Source organism: Hoplias malabaricus, chromosome 4, assembly GCF_029633855.1.
Source record: "Hoplias malabaricus isolate fHopMal1 chromosome 4, fHopMal1.hap1, whole genome shotgun sequence".
Taxonomy (NCBI): domain Eukaryota; kingdom Metazoa; phylum Chordata; class Actinopteri; order Characiformes; family Erythrinidae; genus Hoplias; species Hoplias malabaricus.
Window position 1 is genome coordinate 31,054,106 of NC_089803.1, and position 20,783 is coordinate 31,074,888.

The following is a 20,783-nucleotide window of genomic DNA, read 5'->3' on the forward strand; positions in this document are numbered from 1 at the left end:
ATACGGCTACAAAATGCCAAGGGTGCATCAGCACCTTATTAATGCAAAGAGCAGGATTTTAAATAGACTTTGTCAATTGGATTCAGGAGCGTCAGTATAGTTAAAATGCCAGAAAATATCTGATATACACCAATAACATTTTATATGTTTACAGATATATTTATCTTATATATTTAATTTAATTAGAATGTTATATTTTTGCTGAATTGAAAACCTTTGTGTAATTATATAAAGAAGTGTATGAATTAGATTGTCACAGTCTGTAAGGCAGGCTATAAGGCAGACTACTTGTTTAATTTTCAGATAAACATTGTAATATTGTTATATAACTGATTTTACTAATATATCAGTTCAAATATGTACAATGTTCTTTGTTTTTAAAGAAAGCTGATAGACCTTTAATAAAAGACAATAAGCCCTCAACATTGCTTCATGTTTTAAAGCTTGAGGTCATCCAAAAAGTCACTAAAATCTCTTCCATATTAGGTATAAAATCTTTGCACTTCAAGGCCAATGATTTCCCAGGTTTTGATTAATGTGCACGTTTTCCAGAATCCATTTTTATTCACTTTTAAAATGGACCTGTTCCAAAATGTGTCTGCATTTAACATCTCATAAGTGAGATGTGAATGTATAGGCCGTGTTCACGATGCAGGACACATTTGAATTTTCATGATATCTGATTAGGGAAAGAGATTTTTCTATAGTCTGAACAGCAAAAAGCCCAATTAAATCCAGCTATTTCCCATCAGAAATCTAAATTTAGATCACCTAAAACTGGCTCAGATTTGAATGCACAAATCAACTTCTTGTCTGTTTATCCACCATTCACTGAGCAAGACATGAAAACATGGACAAAAATCAGCAAGAAATCTGGCAAGGAGATAAGACTGGAGCAAAGAAGAAATCTTAAGTCTTCTTAGTTATGGAAGGGGTGCTTTTAAAAACCTTCAACCTTGCTTTCTAACTGCTTATTGCGTTTGTCACTTCTCCAGATCCAGATTTGTATTGCTTCCAGGGACTGCAACCATAAACATCCATATGCCACCTTCTTCCTTTTCTCTCATTGTTGTCTTTGCCTAAATAGTTCAGAGCTGTGTGGAATTCGCCCTTAAATATAACAGTCCATGATTGTTATATACCTCAATTTTTCTTGTACTGCCACAGTCAATGCCCCCACGCCTCTGCAGTTATGACTATGCAGTGTGTCTATGTCAGATGTAGTTTCCTAAAACTTGCATTTGAACACTCATTCTAAAGATTATTTTAAAAAGCAAATATACAGTGTTTTGCATCAGTGACTTTATGGCATTGTTCAGAATGTGGCACTAAGCATTGCACGTGGAGACGATTCTAAACCTTCCACTGCATGGACCTACATGACTCTACTCGACTCGCCACAGCTCTTTTGCTTTTCCACTGGCCAAATCTGGCACCTGGTCCCTGGAAATCGGGTACGTTTTCAGTCCCAGTTCACTCCGTCTAGGTACTAAATTTTTTAAACGTCACCTGCTCCATTTCACGGGGAGCACTGCCAGTGGAAAAGCGACAATCTATAAGCGCGCCGAGCCGTGTCGAGTTGAGTCATGAAGAGCCGGACCCATGCGGTGGAAAAGCACCATAAGTGAGGGACTCATCCATGAGATATTTTGCATTAAGTGTGTGCGTTTGTGTGTGGTTGGGGGAGGGGGAGGGGTTTGGATGCTAACAAATAGCCTAAACACAGCAGCAATAAACAAGGCTTGCTTAAATTTTGTAAAGAGTCAAATGTAATTAAGGAGTGATGTAATATTTGCTGCTGGTCAGAAAATTAAGCTTTTTCATATCTATAAACTTAGTCCATCTCCCACTGAACAGACAGTATTTCACCGAAGATATATCCATTTTCAATCATCTGCAGAACCACTAGCCAGTGCCTAAGTTTATCAGGTCCTAGTCAAAGCTGCAGCAGTGTTCCAGCTGCTCTCCAACTCTGCAGAATGCGTGGGTACTCCCTGTATTCTTGGCATTGTTACAGTCACTCTGCAGTCCATTAAGAGAATTAGCATGGGGCACTCCCTGAGCCAGGCTGTGAGGGATTACCCCCCAGTCAGCAGACCAGGCCTGAGGCAGACTTGAGACGAGGCACAGTAATGGTTGGAGGTTAATGGTAGTGCTACTTAAGAGATAGCCCATTGTGAAAACAGAAAAGTAAAGAAATACTACAGGTTTTTCTATATGGATGACATTCCTAATAAGAATATGGTTGAAAATTGATGAAATGTTGATGATAGTATCTGTGACAGCCATCTTTCAGAATCAGCTGAAAGCAAAGAAAACAAAATAGGGTATATATAATAGGGGATAATATGGCTGCGTATAAGTAAGACATGTTTTATTAGCCCTCTGCCATCATGAAGTGTCATCTGTGTGCTGGAGAGTTTAAAGCAGAAGTGTCTCCTCTCTCTCTTTCTCTCTGTGTGTGTGTGTGTGTAGATAATCATAACTCGCCCTGTTTATTTTTTTGAAGTTATCGTTCGGCTGGATAATGTCCTTGTCTCTATGTCTAGTGGATACATCCTTCTTCTGAATAAGCTGTGAGAAAGGTGCTGAGACACTAAATTGTTTGCTCCTGACCCAGCAATATCTGTATCTGTGTATCTCTCTCTCTCTCTCTCTCATGCTCATGGACATGTGATTTAACCACTGAGACAGAATTAGCTTTGAGGGAGAAAGAGACAGAGCAGGAGATGAAATGAATTGGTCCATGAGATAAAGAGTGAGAGTAAATTAATAAGTAAACATCAGTGTAGTGGCTTGATTGGGTCCTTGTCAGAAGGTCATTGTTTTATGTTCTGCATAAATATTCTGATATCTCTCTTTTGCAGTCTATGTGTAACAGAAGAACAGGTTCTGACTTGTTTCACTGGTCTTTGGTCTGGCAGATTATCTGAAGTTTTGTGTGTCAGCGGCCATGAGCACCGCATTACAGAACCTGAATTTTTTTTTTTTTTTTTTTGCAAGAGCTCTCATATTACCCCTCATTCCAAATGTTCATTCTTATGCTCTGAATAATTAGCAACACTATACGTACCCATGTGTCCGTTTGCATTTTTCAGAAGGGATTCTTTATGTCCTGTGAACTGTCGTGAATGTTAACATTAACATGTAAACATTACCGCACCTCCCCATGTAAAACGAATCCTAGTACGAATGGTACTTGTGTGAGATTACATGTACATGTTTGTAGTGAAGGACACCAGAGGATGGCTGAGGAGGGAGAGAGACTGCCACAAATTTGTGATGACTGAGTTGCCTTTGAGCTGCAATTGTATCATCCACAATGGCTGCATATCATATTACGGGACATTCTATACCTGAGCTCTCTCTTTTGTCTCTGCGTTGTTGCTGCTCTCCCACAGGCTTTAGCAGTGCATTCTTTGACAACAGATATGATGTTTTCCCCTTAGCAGCTCCTGATTCATGAATTCAGAGCCTTTTGTATTTGTAGTTAGAAGAAGCAGCTATTCAAAGCCAGGCTAGTGTTTTGCAGAAATGGCAGTTGTGCACCATAAGGATTTGCTGGAGACGTTATTCATGTAATTGTGTGTCAGAAAGGTACTGTAGCTGCAGGGAAGCCTTGACCTTGTTGGCATCTTGATGGCTAAGGTTTGCCTCTCCTATTTAACCTGCCCTGTTTCTACTCAAATACATGTTCTTTCCTCAAAATGCACGGTTTTGGAATTGAATGGAGAAGAGGTAATTAGAAGAGGAGCCAAAAGAAGAGCCCTGACACAAAACCGCCCAGGTTACCAAACATGACACTAATGTCAATGTTCTCTATTCCCATCCACCCCTGTTATTTTCTTCCTTAACAGATATAACTACACAGCACACACATCAGCAAGAGACTGCTCATGGTCCATGGTGTTTGTTTACTCTCACATACTGCTTCTATTCTTAACTGAGTATTATTGAGTGACCACAAGACTAACTGGAATTGTGGCTCCCATGCTGCTTTTACACCACATCATCACCTTACCACATTACCATTAGACCTAGGGTCCTGTATCAATCAATAGACTTTTAAAGCAGCCTGAGCAGTGAGCAGCTTATTTATGTTATAAGTTCTAAGTTATTAATATTATATCGCACCATGTCCCATTTACATCAGGGTGAGATTGTAGTGCAAAGGACATTTAACAAGTACATAGGAAAACCCATTTTAAGATCAGAACTCTTCCACAAGACAAACAAATTTAATTTACCCTTCCAACATGACTTTCACCCCTTGTGTCCAGGCATTCTCTTTCTTTCTTTCTCTCTTTCTCTCTCTCTCTCCCTCTAACTTGCTGAATGGAGATGCACCTCTCTTTGCAGTTTTCAATATTTATGGTCAATGGGTTCTGAGTTCTCCTCTTACAGAATATGAACACAGGGCAGCCATCAGTGTGTGTGCAGTCGTCTATTGATGTTAGGAGAATGTGCACAGATACGATCCACGTGGCTAAATGCACCTATTAATAGCATGCATAAATAAATGTGCAGTATAGGCCACCCACAGCCATGATAAGGACTACTGCATAGCTTCAGAAAGCATATACGCAAATCCTATTTAAAATGTAATTGGAAGCAATGAAGATGATGATGACTGTATTAAAGCCTTGGTGCGTAGCATATTCATGAGAATGTTTGAATGAATGATTAATGCTAGCATCTTTTAGGGTGGTATTAAAGTAGGTAGGCTCTGTCTGTAAGCTCATCGCACACTAGAGTTTTTATTAGAAGGCTAAGATCAACAAGGGTCATAACAGGCAATTTTGTGTGTCAAGAAGGTTAACAACCTTCAAAATATGTCCTGGGATTTCAACGTTCCCTTCACTGTGCTTCGGCATTCCTTACAAAACAATACTACATGCTCTCCAGCACATTGCGCATTCAACAGAAGTCTCCTATCCAAGTACCTGTCCATCCTAAACCTGCTAGATTTCAGTAGTTTACCATGTTGTATGCTGTATACATGCTGACCAGCTGTGTCACCTTCTGGGCTATAGAATGCTGCTACACATCCACTCCTATGTAGATCACAATCCATTCTCATATGTCATTCCCATTATCTAATTTATATATACAATGTACATTCCTAAAGTGATAGAGACCGACAACATGTGTGCACATGCTTGGCTAATAAACCTGATACTGATTCTGATGTATAGTAAAGTAGGTAGACTGTGATTAAAGAATGTATTTCTGTTTTATCGTGGCTAACAATGGAACCATGTTGGAACATATCAAGCTTGCAAGGTGTAAAATGTCTGCAGTCCCAACCATAAAACAAGTCTGATGTGAAATGTAGTGGAGAAGCCACACCACAACATTACAAGACAGAGCCGGTATTTGCTCAACCATACAGTTTTACTGTCTAAGAAAAAAATTCTTCAGGGCTGGTCATCAGTTGTAAAAACTCATCCATGTTTATCAAAATAAATTGATAAGTTTGGAAAAGGGTTCCCAAGGGATAAAAATTTCCCCATATGCATTAAAACTTGCTTAGATGTAACTTTAGATATTATTGTTCATTCATTGCACTTTACCACCTCCATCTCCACATAAACCCCACCACTATCCTGCAGCTTGAAAGCCCTGTTCAGCAAGGTGCTTCCTTAGGTGTATGATGTAGAAAACCCTGGCAATCTGAATTTGCCATCTCTGCAACACTGAGACCTCTAATCACATGACACATGAGCAGAGGAATGCAATATGTAAAGTAATAACTGATAAGCAGTATCATTAATTATCTGTAACCGCTTATCCAGTTCAGGGTCACGGTGGGTCCATAGCCTACCTGGAATCATTGGGCGCAAGGAGGGAATACACCCTGGAGGGGGCGCTAGTCCTTCACAGGGCAACACACACATTCACACCTATGGACCCTTTTGAGTCACCAATCCACCTACCAACGTGTGTTTTTGGACTGTGGGAGGAAACCGGAGCACCCGGAGGAAACCCACGCAGACACGGGGAGAACACACCAACTCCTCACAGACAGTTACCCGGAGCTGGAATTGAACCCACAACCTCGAGGCCCCTGGAGCTGTGTGACTGTGACACTACCTGCTGCGCCACCCATAAGCAGTATCTAATAAGTTATAAAGCTAAGAAGAGATTTATTTAGTACGACAACCTCACATATGCCAGGCTTAAGGCCTGGCTTATCTGCACAAGGCAGTGAGAATGGGTACCCAGTTCACTAGACAGTGACAGACAATGATATGGAGTGTCTCTCTCACTTGCTCTTGCTCTTATTCTTACACACATACACACACAGAGGATGGTTGACCAGTGTCTGATGTCCTGTTAGCATTCAAACAAGTCAGAAAAAATTGACAGAAACATTAATAATCAAATTTAAGGCCTCAGTCAATAGTTATGCAACATTAATATATTATCTGACAGTAGCAGCCTTTTATAAAAAAAAAAAAAAACTATAGAAAATCAGTGTGAAGAAAAGCAGGAAAATATGCCAGTCTTACTCCTAGCAGATGTATGTTTATACTCAGACACACGAATGCCATGCGGCAAGCCACTTTCCACGCTTTCTCACTCTCCTTGTTTTGCGAATGGAAATTCAGTGCGCAAGTTTAAAATGTTACAGCGTCAACTCCTAACCACCTTCACCATCTGCTATTGGCACATGGGCCAGCTGCAGTAGCCAGCCCTCCTCGACAAACGGCATGCCTGAGTGTTCCTGGAGGAGAGCTGTAATCCCCTTGCCTACCCCTTACTCTCTGACTGCTGCCCTTGCTGACATACTGAGGGGACATGTGCGGAAGAGAGAGTGACAGATAAACCTGACCTAGTATGGGAAGGGCTGATGCTAAACTGACTTGGCCTCTATTGTCTGTCTGCTGATTGAGCAGATTCCATTCACAAAGGGTTTGCATAGGACTCAGATTTGGTCTCTCTCTCTCTCTCTCTCTCTCTCTGTCTCTCTGTGTTTGGAAGGACCTGTTTGTTTGTAATTGACTTATATGTTTGTGGTGTAGTTTAGCTCCAGAGTCTCTATTTATTGTTGAGGCAATGCAATATCATTTATCTTGTGAACTAAAATAAATCTTTTGTCATATAAAATATTTTTATTGCATCATAATGCCCCTGACTAAAATTGCTGCTGACATCTACCTTTTTATCATTTTTAATCATTTTGGCACAAGGCAAAATATAGGTGAAATGTGTGTCAATTTAAATATTTAACAATGTTAACAATCTTACCCAAGGAATCTTATAGTCATTTTCCAACATGATCATGAACCAGTTTTTGAAATTGTTCAGTGCCTTTCCTGACTTACATAAATAGGTTCCGGAACAAGAAAAGTCCATTCCCAGCTGGAACCAAACAATGGTAGGTTCTTCAGCATAAACCAGTATGGTGTTAGTGGGTGTGTGAAGTTAAAGAAACTTCTGTCAAGCTCCAGAAAGTGCACAGAGCCTGTGGGGAAAATGTAAAACAGGAAGTGACCTGTTATTCAAATTCTGTTTTGAGAAGATAATCACAAGAAAATAAAACAGGACAATGTGGTTTCTTTTTACACGCGTGTCATCGCTCTGATCTGAACCCGCTGTAAACACTGGGCCCTGTCCGTTTACCTCTGGCTTTGGCACTGGCACAGAATTCAACCACAGCAATGCTGGAAACAAGCACCCCCTCACCCCTGGCTGATGTATCCTTGGTTCCCATCAAGACCGAAGGAAATGTAGGCTGGTTCACTGGATAGAACCTGAATGGAGACAGTTCAAGAAGGTTTTTTTTGTGGTAAATGGTTTTTGATATTTTATCTTGTCAGAGAATTCAATAGTGGAATTACCCACAATGCTAAGGTAACAATCAAACACTAATGCTCAAACCCATATAAGTGTGCAATAAGACCCCGTACCATCTAGAGTTAGAAACGCTGTGCGCTTAGTGTTGGTTGGTTCAAACTACACATGTGCTGTAGCGTTTGAGCTGTAGTTGGACTGTTTGATTGGCATGTGCTGGAGTGAATGGCAGGACATAGATCTCAGTTCAAAGTCAGTCTAGCTAGATTAGATTCTTGGATGCATCAATGACTGCACACCTTGGCTATCAATCCAGAAGTGTTCCTAATCCCAGGTTCTGCTTCAGTGCTACGGAGAGGATTATTGAGGTGAGGATTTATCTGTCATCCACTGGTATAATGAGTTGTACCCAATACGCAGGAAAACATGCACAATGTTTGGGCCAGAGTTTGATTCAATTTCTGCATTGGCTGAAAAAAAAAAAAGCGGCTGCAGTAAATTATTAGGAGGTCATGCAGAGAGAGCTCTGCAGTCGATTAATGCGGAGCCTGGGGAGGAGGAGCGGGGCATGTGTCTCTGAGCTAGGGCTGCAATTTACAAGGGCCGCTGGAGCCCAGAGTAACAAGGGAAGGAAGCTCTTCATGTTGATTTTGTCAGCGCAGGGCTGAAAGCCTCAGACAGCATGTCCTGGCTCCTTCTGTTCTGCTCCTAACACAGCAGTGTGTATTTTACGTCAAGACTGTAGGTTTAAAGTGGTGATGCGGCAAAAAAATAATAATAAAAATATTTCAGCCAGTCTTATACCACTCATCAGCCAATATATTTGCTTCTAAACTTCATTGCATTTATTAGAAAACTAATGAGGATGCTCATAATGTTTATCTGCCAATTCTTTTTTTCAGGGCAAGTCTCACCCTGCAACAAAAACCCAGGCTCAGGTTTTAGGTGGTAGACACACTCAGTCACTGTGGAGATATGTCCATAAACAGTAACCAGAAGAAGTTGAATTTACAATGCATTTAAAAAATAATGATTACCTATGATTTCTTGATGATATGCTTTTGAAATATTATTCTACTTTAATTTAGCTTTTGCAGATCTCTCGCCTTTCAATAACATAGGAGCCTAGTCTCATATCAGGGAAAATACCTGCCTGATGGTGTTAATAAATGGCCACAGTAGACACAATTTCCAGTATAGACTTTGCTGAAGCCTACTGATGTGTAGTTTTTTAGGCATGGAATTTGTACATAACCCATATGTGCCTGTTACTCTGTTTAAAAAAACAAAATAAATCGTAAAATTAATGAAATAAAAAGGTAGCTGTGGTTGCCAAAATTTCACCATAGAATATACGGTCAAAATGTATATGACATTAGTATTATTTTGCCTATGGTAAATTTTACATTCAATAGCCCATAGTATTCACATTAAAAAAGCAAAGAAACATCATTTTGCCATAAAATTAACATATAAATAGTGTGACAAATGAGAGAATGAAGGCTGAGATATAGCCATAGTGCATATATACCCATACTACATCCTATATTCAGCCCTTAAAAGGGTGTATTGCTGAAAAGAGCAAAGAAATATTCAGTATCTGGGTGCCACATTCCAGCATTCGGAACACAAGCTGATGGTGGACTTTCCTTACCAACACACACGTGCGCACACACATCTCGTCACAACATGCACAGAAACACAAACACTCACACGCAAATAAACAAAATAATCGCCCCAATGCAAACAAAATTCAGAAAGTCTCAAAGATTTTTTTTGAGTCTCAGCTTCTTCCAGTTCTTAGCCACTTGTACCACCGCTAATGGTTTGTGCATTTAACAGAGAAATAATGTAATATTTTACAGTAAATAGATGTAAAAATTTGTGTTTTTGTTGATAAGTATTTATGGTATTTCACTGTTACAGAAACTGTTTTCAACCTTTTTAGAGTTTACAGTCATTTACCGACAAGGTTTTACAGTTTTTCACAATAAAATTTACAGACATTTTTTACAGTGTACATTGCATTAGCCTCCTTAGCTCTAGTACAAATTTAAAAGGGCGCATTAATTACCAGCATTCATAGATAATTGTACAAATTTGATCTTTGAATAAACTATTGATGTAAAGTGAATGTTCAGTGGGTGAAGATTTGTTAAACAGAATGTCATTAGGAGACTTTAGTGCTGAAATGTCTGTAGAATGTCTGAAGGTGGGTTGTGGCAGGGTTGACCATGTGCGGATGGACATATCTGATTCCTTTCATGGCTCTTAGCTAGTGAGCTGAGCTCTGGGACTAATTGAATTACAAAGCCCCCACCCTCTCTCTCTCTCACACACACATGCATGCACATTTCGGTGGCCCCCAGGGGAGAGCATCGCTAATCACTCAGAATGTGTATTTCCAGAATGGGGGGAGGTAGAGTGACTGTGTGTGCACTAAAGTGTCTGACTAAGAGCACCAGACCAGTGTGGTCCACGGTTTAATTTTCCAGGGAATCTTCAGGACCTGGATTAAATGGCGTCAGCCCAGAAGGTTCCTTCCTAACCCTGTGACCTCTTAGCAAGACTGACAACAGCTGTGTCGCAGATGTGGCTGGAAAGAAACACCCCCACCTGCCACAAATGAAAGATTCAGCAGCCAAAACCTAATAAAAAGGCAGGACTTCAGAGTATACTGTGGCATTCCACTGACATTTGAGCAGTAATTGTATAATGCAGTCCTTTAGAAGTTGCTGGTGAAATGCAGGATATTTGAGAGGTGCAGTCATGAATTACTGGACAGCGCGTATGTGCGTAATCCCAAGTCTCCCCCACTACCCGCTTAACTGAGCTGACCGTCTGTAGTACTGCAGCCATCCTTTCCTGCAGATCTTTGTATTAATCATTCTGTGGCTTTTCTGTAGAGTCTGCAACATCACTATATTCATATGGAAATTTTGTATTATTATTATTATTATTATATTACTGTTGCACCATTTTAAAAATGCCAGGTGCCCTATTGCAATGTGTGCATGATTTCATAATGATTGCTGCAACAGAACCTGTTCAATTTCAATGCAAATAAATGAAACAGTTGAATGTTTTTACCAAATATACAATGTTTTTTCTTTACTTCAGCCAAATATGTAGGTGTTTTACTATTTTGTATTGAAATCTTTTCCATTGCTCTATAACTGTTTGCCAGCAATATATTTGTAATCTGTTTTATGCAGGCCCTTGGCAGATTGCCCCTGCTGGATTTAACCCTAGCTAGGGCTGTGTAAATAACAGCTTCACAATAACACATGTTTTGTGTTGAAACTAGATGTTGCATTTTATAAGGCTGGTAGTAACTGAGTGCCTTTAGATAAACAATACTGCCAAATTGGTGGCAAGACTAGTGGTTTCCTTAAGTGGTTCTGCCATTTGTTGTTAAACTAAGAAGCATCTGTGTGGGCATGTTCATAAATAAAGCTCATGGCTACATCTGCAGACTCATGTTAATAAAGAAATAGAGAGGGAGGGAGGGAGGGAGGGAGGTAGAGAGCATTGATTTCATTTCCTGCCTCTCCATATTGCTCTCTGGATTCTTGGAAGCACACTACAGAGAACTGTCATATATAAGAGGAGGGATTAAAGAAACGTGTGTCCAGTGGGAGTCAGAGGGTGTGTTCTGCCTCACAAGTAGATGTGCTCGTTTTAGATGGCTCTTTTTTTCTTTTTTTTAATTCTCTCTCACACTCACTTACACACACACACTTCATTAGCGGCCTAGACCCAAATTAAGCTTCATAGAATAACCTTGTTCTTGTTTAAGGTCTACATATACTTTGGAGTGTCCTGTGACTATTGACAGAGTGACTGTGGTAACTAACCCTGGAGATGGGTTTAAAATAAATAAATAAATAAAAAATAAAGGGGGGGGGGGTGCGCGAATATCAAAGCACTAATTTTCACTGGCACTGACATTATGATAAACCCTTTAAACATGTTAAATGATGTGATGCTTTACCCATTTTGCGTGTATAAGATTGTTCAATGCAGCTGTTGAGCTGTGCTGGATGAATGTGCTTGATGATGCAGACAGACACACATGGATTTCATCAGTTTTGCCTCATTCAATCTCCAACCATCACAACTTCTACAATTAATGTTGCAACCCCCCCCAAAAAAAATGCGTCAACGTCAGTAAGGATGCGTGAACAGATAATTTAAAGAGCGTTGCACTCATAATCTTACCATTATACAGCTGTCTGTTGCGTTCATGTTACATTGCTGCTGAGACACATCTGTCTACAGTCAATGGATTTGCACAAATTTTGAATATTATTTTGCCTGCCCCCCCTTTCCCACTATTAACATCATGTAGTTTTTATGCCTGACCCAGTGATCCACTGAACACATGAATAAGTCATGCCATGCAGCCACATATTTCAGTACTCTGCCTTCAGCAAGCCTTCTGCTGGGGTGTTTGTGTGCATTTAATCTCAGCTTTAAATCAACTGCTGTTATTTTACACTATGGCAGAAATGCATTGAAAATTTAGGATTTTATTAAAATGGGTCTTTTTAGGTCATTGTTTCATTAACCTCCCACAGGGGAATGAATCCTAGAAAAAGACTGATCTGATGGGTCAGATAAAGGTCACTGTGTTGGTGGATTAAAATAAGGCTCAGATTTTGACTACCAGATTCCCAGACACAGATTAAACTTAAACAAACAGTAATTCTCCACTAGGAATAACCCTTTGGGGTTGTTTGCCAGACAGGGATTAAGCCTAGACTTGGTCTGCACAACACTTTGCTTTGGCATTTTCCTTTGAGAGGAGGGTATAGTCCAGGACTAGGCTTAACCACAGCATAAAGGGGCGGAGTCCCAGACAGGGATTAAGTCCAAGACTGGGCTTGTCAACAAGGTTCAAAATGCTAAAATAGCATTATAGTTTTTTTATAGTTGCTAAAACACAACTATATCCCATTGCCAAAAATCTTTATTAGGTGCCATCTTCAGGCTTGAAATTTACCCATACAATTTATCCAGATATGTCATGGGTTGTTAGAAACCAAGTAAGTAAGTCCATTTGAGACATGCAGTTTGCAGTGTGCTAATTGAGTCTTTCCAGTGAGCAACCCTTCAGTCAGGGTGGGACGGTGGCGCAGCAGGTAGTGTCGCAGTCACACAGCTCCGGGGACCTGGAGGTTGTGGGTTCCATTCCCGCTCCTGGTGACTGTCTGTGAGGAGTTTGGTGTGTTCTCCCCGTGTCCGAGTGGGTACTCTGATTTCCTCCCACAGTCCAAAAACACACGGTAGGTGGATTGGCGACTCAAAAGTGTCCGTAGGTGTGAGTGAATGTGTGTGTGTTGCCCTGTGAAGGACTGGCGCCCTCTCCAGGGTGTATTCCCTCCTTGCGCTCTATGATTCCAGGTAGGCTCTGGACCCACTGCGACCCTGATCTGGATAAGCGGTTACAGATAATGAATGAATGAACCCTTCAATCAGCCATTTCTACTTTTTAGCAGATAGACTGTTTATCTTTTCTCAGAAGTGGAGGTAAGATTTTCACCATGAGCGTAATGAATTTTAAAATAATGCCTAATAAACAGAAAGAAAATGCTGTAGTGAATTATTTATTTTAAAATAGCGATGCACTGTGATATTGGAATTATATGGGTACCGGCAGATAATTGCTTTTATTTTAAAAGATTATTGCCTTTGGGCTGATGCTTTGAGTTTGCAGATACTGCATACTGGTGCTGGAAATGGACTGGATGACATCCTTCATTTAAAAGAATAGGGGAATAAAAGTCTGATCAGAATATCCATCCATCCATCCATTATCTGTAACCGCTTAACCAATTCGGGGTTGCGGGGTGTCCAGAGCCTACCTGGAATCATCGGGCGCAAGGCGGGAATACACCCTGGAGGGGACGCCAGTCCTTCACAGGGCAACACAGACACACACACATTCACTCACACCTACGGATACTTTCGAGTCGCCAATCCACCTGCAAAGTGTGTTTTTGGACTGTGGGAGGAAACCGGAGCACCCGGAGGAAACCCACGCGGACACAGGGAGAACACACCAACTCCTCACAGACAGTCACCCGGAGCTGAAATCGAACCCATAACCTCCAGGCCCCTGGAGCTGTGTGACTGCGACACTACCTGCTGCGCCACCGTGCCGCCCCCTGATCAGAATAGTTTGGCTCAAATCTTTCCACCTCTGACAGTGTAAAGACGCACAAACGCATTGCTATTTTTGCGTTACTGAATTATTGTTGAGTGTTTTGTGTGTGTGTGTGGTTTCTGGGTGTTGTAAAACTCCCTCCAGTGCAGGGAGAGGAGCTGTGTTTGAGGTAAATAAAACAAGTCAATCGTTCCCCAATATGGCACCTACGCCAAAGACATTAATCAGCCATATTAATCAACTGACACAGTTCCCCTTTATGTGATTAATATGGTGAAAATGACCACAATGTACATTTAATGTCTAAAGGCAACTTTTTAAATTTTGCACTGGTTTACAAATACACACAAAAACCCCTGCAAAACTTTCTCTGTCTCTCTATATAACTGCAGATAATAATCTTAGAAAGTCCAATGGTTTTGACTCATAACTACCTTCGGGTCCAGTTAAGCCCAAAAAAATTGTGTTAATTGTTCTCTGTCATACATTTCTGGGGATTCGTTTTTTAAAAGCATTAAATGGATCTTCACACATGGTCAGTTAAGACATTGATTTTACAACAAAGAGTTCTGAATTACTTTTTTTTTTTTAACACTTCTATGATTAAATCTGAGGAATTTCTCTTTTTCTGTCTGCTTTATACATCAGAGAGGGAAATAGTTGTTGTGTACTGCAAGGCTGCAATAGATTTTGAATGTTATTTGCCACATACCTGCGCACACATTTTTAGACCAAAGCAGTACAATAAGGAGCAGCTATGTTTTCATTTCTTTTCACCATGTTCCTGCTAATCTGCTGTATAATAGACCCAGTGGTGTGCCGGGTTGCTGGGATACAGGGCTGTTATTAAGAAGCAGGCAGTGAGAGCCGCGTGCACGCCTTTGTGGATGTTAATGACTGGACCTTGGTGTATGCATGGTTTCTGTAATGAGATGAGACCCTGGCTCTTTAATAAGGTGAATGGGAGAAGCATGCCATGTGTTCTGCTTGTAGCTGGAGAGAACCAGCCACTTAGTTAATTACTGTTCTTCACAGCAGTCTGTGTCCGTGAATTGTTTGCTGGACTAATTCTGTAGCTACTATGCCTCCCAACTTACTAAAGATGTTCTTTGGGAGTGGTGAAATGTGAATCACCAAATTATAGACATATGCACTGTGGTCCTTCTCTTTTTCTTGCACTGATTTTTAGCCCAGAGAGCTCATTTGTAAGACATTGTGTTCAGAGTAATAAGAGCAGATAACTAGACAATTAGGTTATCTTTGCATGGAGACAGGGATTATTTAATGAGGCTAAGGAGCTAAGGGACTGCTTGTAGTGATGGAGTTGTCTTCATTATAGCATTTGTCCCACAAAGTATTTTTAAACCAGGGTGTTTTTACCTTTTCCAAAGTTATGAACCTAAAATCAGGTTAGCACACATGCAGTTCCACGCACAAACGATTTAACACAACTGAAAGCACAGCAGCTAGCTTGTTTTGCTGGGGGAAATTGATCAGAATAGCTGAATGCATTTAACAAGCCCATTTTTTTTTAAATGGCAGCTTGGCTTAGGTTTAATAGCCAAGCACAGTAGGACTACACTTGAGATTTGAGGCAGCCATGTGTTTTCTGTGGAGTGCTCATGAAGCACTAAACCTTTGATCCAAATGGCAGGAGCTGCAACCCTCCCTCTGAAATGTATGCAAAATTATGTCACAGATGAAGTATCAAATTAGCAGAAATGGCTAGCGTTTGAGATCAGCTTTGGCGTTTGAATCAGCTTTAGGTTCGCTTTGTGTCAGAGTGAGAGAGTCAGGGCACTGGCTATGTCAAAGACTGCCACATAAACTTAGTGATTTGGTTTGCATTTTGGATTGCAGGCATGTCAACAATGAAGTAGCATAAAACTACACTGAGCTTGAGATCTTATGCTGCTTATCTGCAGCTGCAGAACATGGAATATATAAAATGTATATATTCCAAGTTCTGTTATATAACAGTTCTCTGTACTTTAGCTTTTTTTTTGGTGACATTTTGTTACTCTAAATGTCAACTTTTTTACATCACTTTAACACAGCTGCTGTTTACATGTTAAAAGTTTCATGAATATTTGCACTTACAGACGTGTTTGTGACATTAACTTGCATTTAAATAAAAAAAATTAAATATTTTGTCTTTCTCTTTAGAATGTCTCTCTCCAAAATGATTACTTTAGAGCATTTACTGGGAATTTGTCCCCCCAGGGGTACACACAGATGTTCAAAAACATAGTTTGGGTTAGGTGTGTGCGATATGACAATATCAGATTGCGAAGGATAAGAATTGGTCCACAATTCACCATCACATGGAGATTGTGCTAATGCACATTCAGCCCGCTGCAGTTCTTCTAAGTTGACAGTTTAACATTGGCTGTCACCTACCCTTAAATCTTCTATCCACTTCTTAACCCTTTTTAACTGGAAGCAGTGTAGCAGTCAAAAATTCAGTACTGAGTACCAAAAATGAAAGCTAGTGTTCTAAGAATAATGGATGGGCTCCAGGTACCAGACCTCAGTGTCATTGAATGTATTTGGGATTAGCTGGATCATGAGAAGCAGGAGATGATCTATGGAGCTATGGAAAAAACACACACCTGAATATATGTCAGCATTTCACTTAAAAAGGAACTGAACAAAGAGTGGACACTTACTGGGGTCAAGATTAATATTTATAATTAATCAAGGTTTCTGTAAATTTTCTACAAAGATTTTCGGCTTTGTTTCCGCCTCTGGAAAAACTGAATAATCCATAGCTATTAAATTGTCATTTTGAATATATTAAATTATTGGTGAGTAGGAAGATAGATAGATAGATACATATATTATGTCTTAGCATTTTAGATAACTCTGGTTCCATTTTGTGAAGTCTGAAGTTTGGAAGTCTTTTGGTTTAATTATGGGACGCCAACCCCTGGAGAGTAAAACGTTATTACAATAATGAGCTACATTTTCATCTTGACACATTTAGAACTGTATGGTATGTCTTCTGCAGAACTGCAGAATTGTGTAAAATGTGGTATAGGCCTAAAAATGGGGGGAAAAAATTAATCACTTGGCAGTGCTATTGAGGATTGTATAACTCACCCAGCCTGGTCTCGCTTTGGCATTCACGTCAGTTCACAGTGACATTGCTTCGCCCATTCATTTATCACGTCCCTGAATAGCGCCATTGCCCCTCCTGGGCTGAAACACTGAAACAAGGGTTCATTCCATAGCACAGAAAGATGCCTTCAATACTCGGAGTGGCTGACGTCACAGAGTAGTAGCTAGCTGAACCATAGAGTCGCTGCGGCTGACCAAGACAAAGTGTGGCTTTTATTCCCATGGCCTTGATTTCTTGAAGTCTCTGAACTGATTCCCTGTGTTCTGTGTCTCTGAGCTGTTTTGAATTATCCTTATAGCTTTGACCAATGCATTTTCTGTTATGTATGGAGGAATTTGTTCTTTGAATACAATGTCATCTCTTCACGCAATGTTCCTAATGAATGACCTGTTCCTAAACTTTCAAGCAGTTATCATTGTGTCTATTGTTCCAATGTGTCTTACTCATTAAAGATTTCAGTCTTTGTGTAGATTTCTTATAAAGATATGGTTTAAATCTTTAAATGTTTGTTTGCTCACTGTTTTCTTATTTCCGTGTCCACCTTAAAGAAAGTGTGACCAAATCACACCTGCATGCATTTTACATTCCTTAATTCTGACTGCCCTTTTAATACTGATGCAGGTGATTATTATTTTTATTTTAATACAATATATTGTGAGCTGTACCGTATATATTGGTTTGGGATAGAGCAAAACACATTTGTGATTTGGGGATTAGAGTTGTACGTTGTATGTTTATGGTAGTGAATTCACATTTAAAGGTTTTTTCCATGTTTTCTATTGTTCTATTGTTGAGGCAGTTAATTAATCACCAGGTCATTTCAATCTGTCATTTGTATTGCCCCAAATTCCCATAATTGTTCTGAAAGTCTGAACCAACAGGGGGTTTTCACACTGCACATGGACCTGCCCTTTTGGTTTAGTTAGATCTGGACTAGACCAGTCCCTGGTCTGAGGCATTTTTCAAAACTGTTATTTTAGTTGATCTCCATTGTGCTCTTCTTCTCAACGGGAGCAGGGAGGAACGGCTGAAAATGAGGCATTTGTTTTGGTCTGAGATTTTGGTTCTCTAGGTGGGTGACATATACTGGTCATATATCGCAGCTTTAAACATGGCTATATTCTTTTGAGGTGTTCAAATACAGATGAACTTTGTAGGGCCTGTGAGAGTTCCAGCTTTTTGTGATTGCTATGAGACGAACGAGGACATGTTCTTAAGTCCCCTGAGATCGATCTCTCTCTCTCTCTCTCTCTCTCTCCCTCTCCCACTCTGAAATGGACAGGCTGTGAAATGGCTCTATAGTGGTCCCCAGGCTGCAGCAAAAATTATAAATCATTGCACACTTTTATGGATTCATCTTGCAAAGAGTATGAACCTTACAATATGAGGCCTGGGCAGGAAGAGATGGGATCAGCATATGGACATTTCAGCAGTGTGTTTAAAAAGCAGCGCTCCTTCAGAGTGTTTTAGGCAAGGCTGCCCTGTCAGCAGCCCCGTCTCATCTCCTTCCTCCTTCCACTCCACATCTTTTAGACAGTGAAAAGAAGAGAAATTCATGCCAAATGTAGTGCAGAGCGTAAACGTGCCAATCGGTCACTTCTCATTTCCAGTTGAGAAATTGTCCTGTGAACTGTGTTTAAATCTCCCAGCAGTCTTTTGTATGAATGAAATTGTTGTATGAAGGTTTTAAATTATTATATATATTTTTTTACAAAAATAAGACGTCTGACAATACCACAATATTAAACAAGCCACATCTATCCCTGTGTACACATCAGGATAAATCCTACCTCTTTGGACAATGCAGCTCCTTTCTTCTCTCAGGCTTGTGTAGTCAAAATGAAAATGATTTAGTTTTTATTTATTGGTGTCATTCCGTTTTTTGGATGATTCTATTCTTGTGTACTTTCCCCCCCCCAAAAGAAATCTTTGTTTTGCTACCCGGCATCAATATTGCTCTTGCTAAGCACCAAACATTTGGCAGTATCCACAGTGTTTGTGTTTTTGGTTGTCTTTTCCTAAGAGGGTTCTTTGTGCTGTGTCCAGCTAGATTGGGTAATACACAGACCGTATTGAGTTTCACCAGCCACAGCGGAAAGGCAAGCTGTCATTTCCCTCATTTTACAGCGTCTTGTGAAGCTGCCTCTTGATGGGCTGATGTATGTATATCTTATCTTTCAACCTTTGTTTCAACTATGCTTTCAGAACTTGTAAATACTCACAGGCTGTTTATGTGAAGGTCTCTTACCCTTCATCGTGACATTCTTGACTGAATGAGGGCCGTCTTCAAGATCTAGAAACACTGCTTTCCCCTCACCAGTTTACACTAACACACGTATACAGTGGACAGTTTCTGCCTCCACTCTAAGCACAAAACTTTGGCATGTTGAGGTTGGCTGGGTTGTGTAATTGGTTGTTTACTGGAGCTGCAGTCAGTCTTGCTACAGTTTGGAACTTCTTGAGCAGTCTCACTATCTGACCCCCCAAATCCTCTCTGATGTTGTGCCTGGTAGGACAACAAGGAATACAGTTACCCGCTATTTTGGGGACAGTTTTTGAATGTTTTGAACAATAATTAAGCGGACAGTAATCTGGCTTTAGATCAGTGTAAAAAGCCAATTGCCATACGTCTGGCTAAGTGTCTAACTCTGTGCCTTGTGGAGTATTGGGCAGGCTTCTAAGCTCATTACAGTAATCATGTTAAAGGGATGGACTTTTAGGAATGACTGGGCCTCAGGCTCTTTCCCTCTGGCTGCTCACATTACTGAGCATCTCCTGCTGTGGGACTGGGGTCTGAGCCCCCACATCATCACTCCAGCCTCTGTTCAACCTCTCTGCGACCTCTTCTCTGCTGCCCTTCGCTTCTTCAATCTTTCTATAACTTTTCCCAGTTGTCTTCCCTAATTCTCTTGAGTTTGTCTTCACCTTTTCCCAGAAGTCTTCTCAAAATGTCTCCTATATTTATTCAACATTTACCAGAAGTCTCATTTTAATCCTCTTCATTTACTGAGCAAAAAGTTTCCTACCTCTTTTCGACATTCTCCAACTTTGTTCCACACATCCCTTTATTTAATGTTATCCAGCATTTCCCCAACCTGTCCTTACTCTAATCCCAATGTCATTCCTACTTTCCAAGCTTTTTCCAAGTTTCCCCAAACTTTGACTCTTTCTCCAGTCTCGTCTCTGCCATCTCCAGCATTCACCAGGCCTCCCCAAGACATTAAAATGGTACTGATTCTGGCGTATTTGATTGCAATAACAATCTATCCATTGTATTAAAACACCAGCAAATGGCAGCAGAAGCCTATAACTTTAACTCCTTACTGTATTTTGTGTTATGGATATGCACGTTGAGTCTGTATTTAAGCTGCAGCTTCTGTAGATTTGGGCCAGCTCTGTTTCACATGCAGTCTGTCAAGTGCGATTAGCAGAAAGTGCTTTGTTTTAAGAACCATCATTCAGCAGGACTCTGGTGTCGATCCTGCAGATCTGCTTCCTGTTTCTAACTGGTTTTTTGTTTTATTTTCAGCCGTGGAGAGCCCCTGAGGTCCTTCACCATTGTATGTCCAGACGATAAGGTAAGACTCATTTACTCTTAACCTTCAGAGAACAGTGTGTGGTGTGCATTATTTGATTTTAATAGTAATGTTAGCTTACAAAAGAGTACACACTCAGCTGGTTTTAGGTTTTGTTTTT

General features: G+C 40.4%; 1 protein-coding gene across 1 annotated transcript in view; it reads left to right on the forward strand.

Annotated features, from left to right (window-relative positions):
- The window catches only part of tln2b (talin 2b), a 126,083-nt gene that overhangs the window by 12,031 nt on the left and 93,269 nt on the right, over window positions 1-20,783 (forward strand). The window contains exon 2 of the mRNA XM_066667018.1: window positions 20,617-20,665. The gene's annotated coding sequence lies outside the window, so the exon portion shown is untranslated. The remainder of the gene's footprint in view (window positions 1-20,616; window positions 20,666-20,783) is intronic.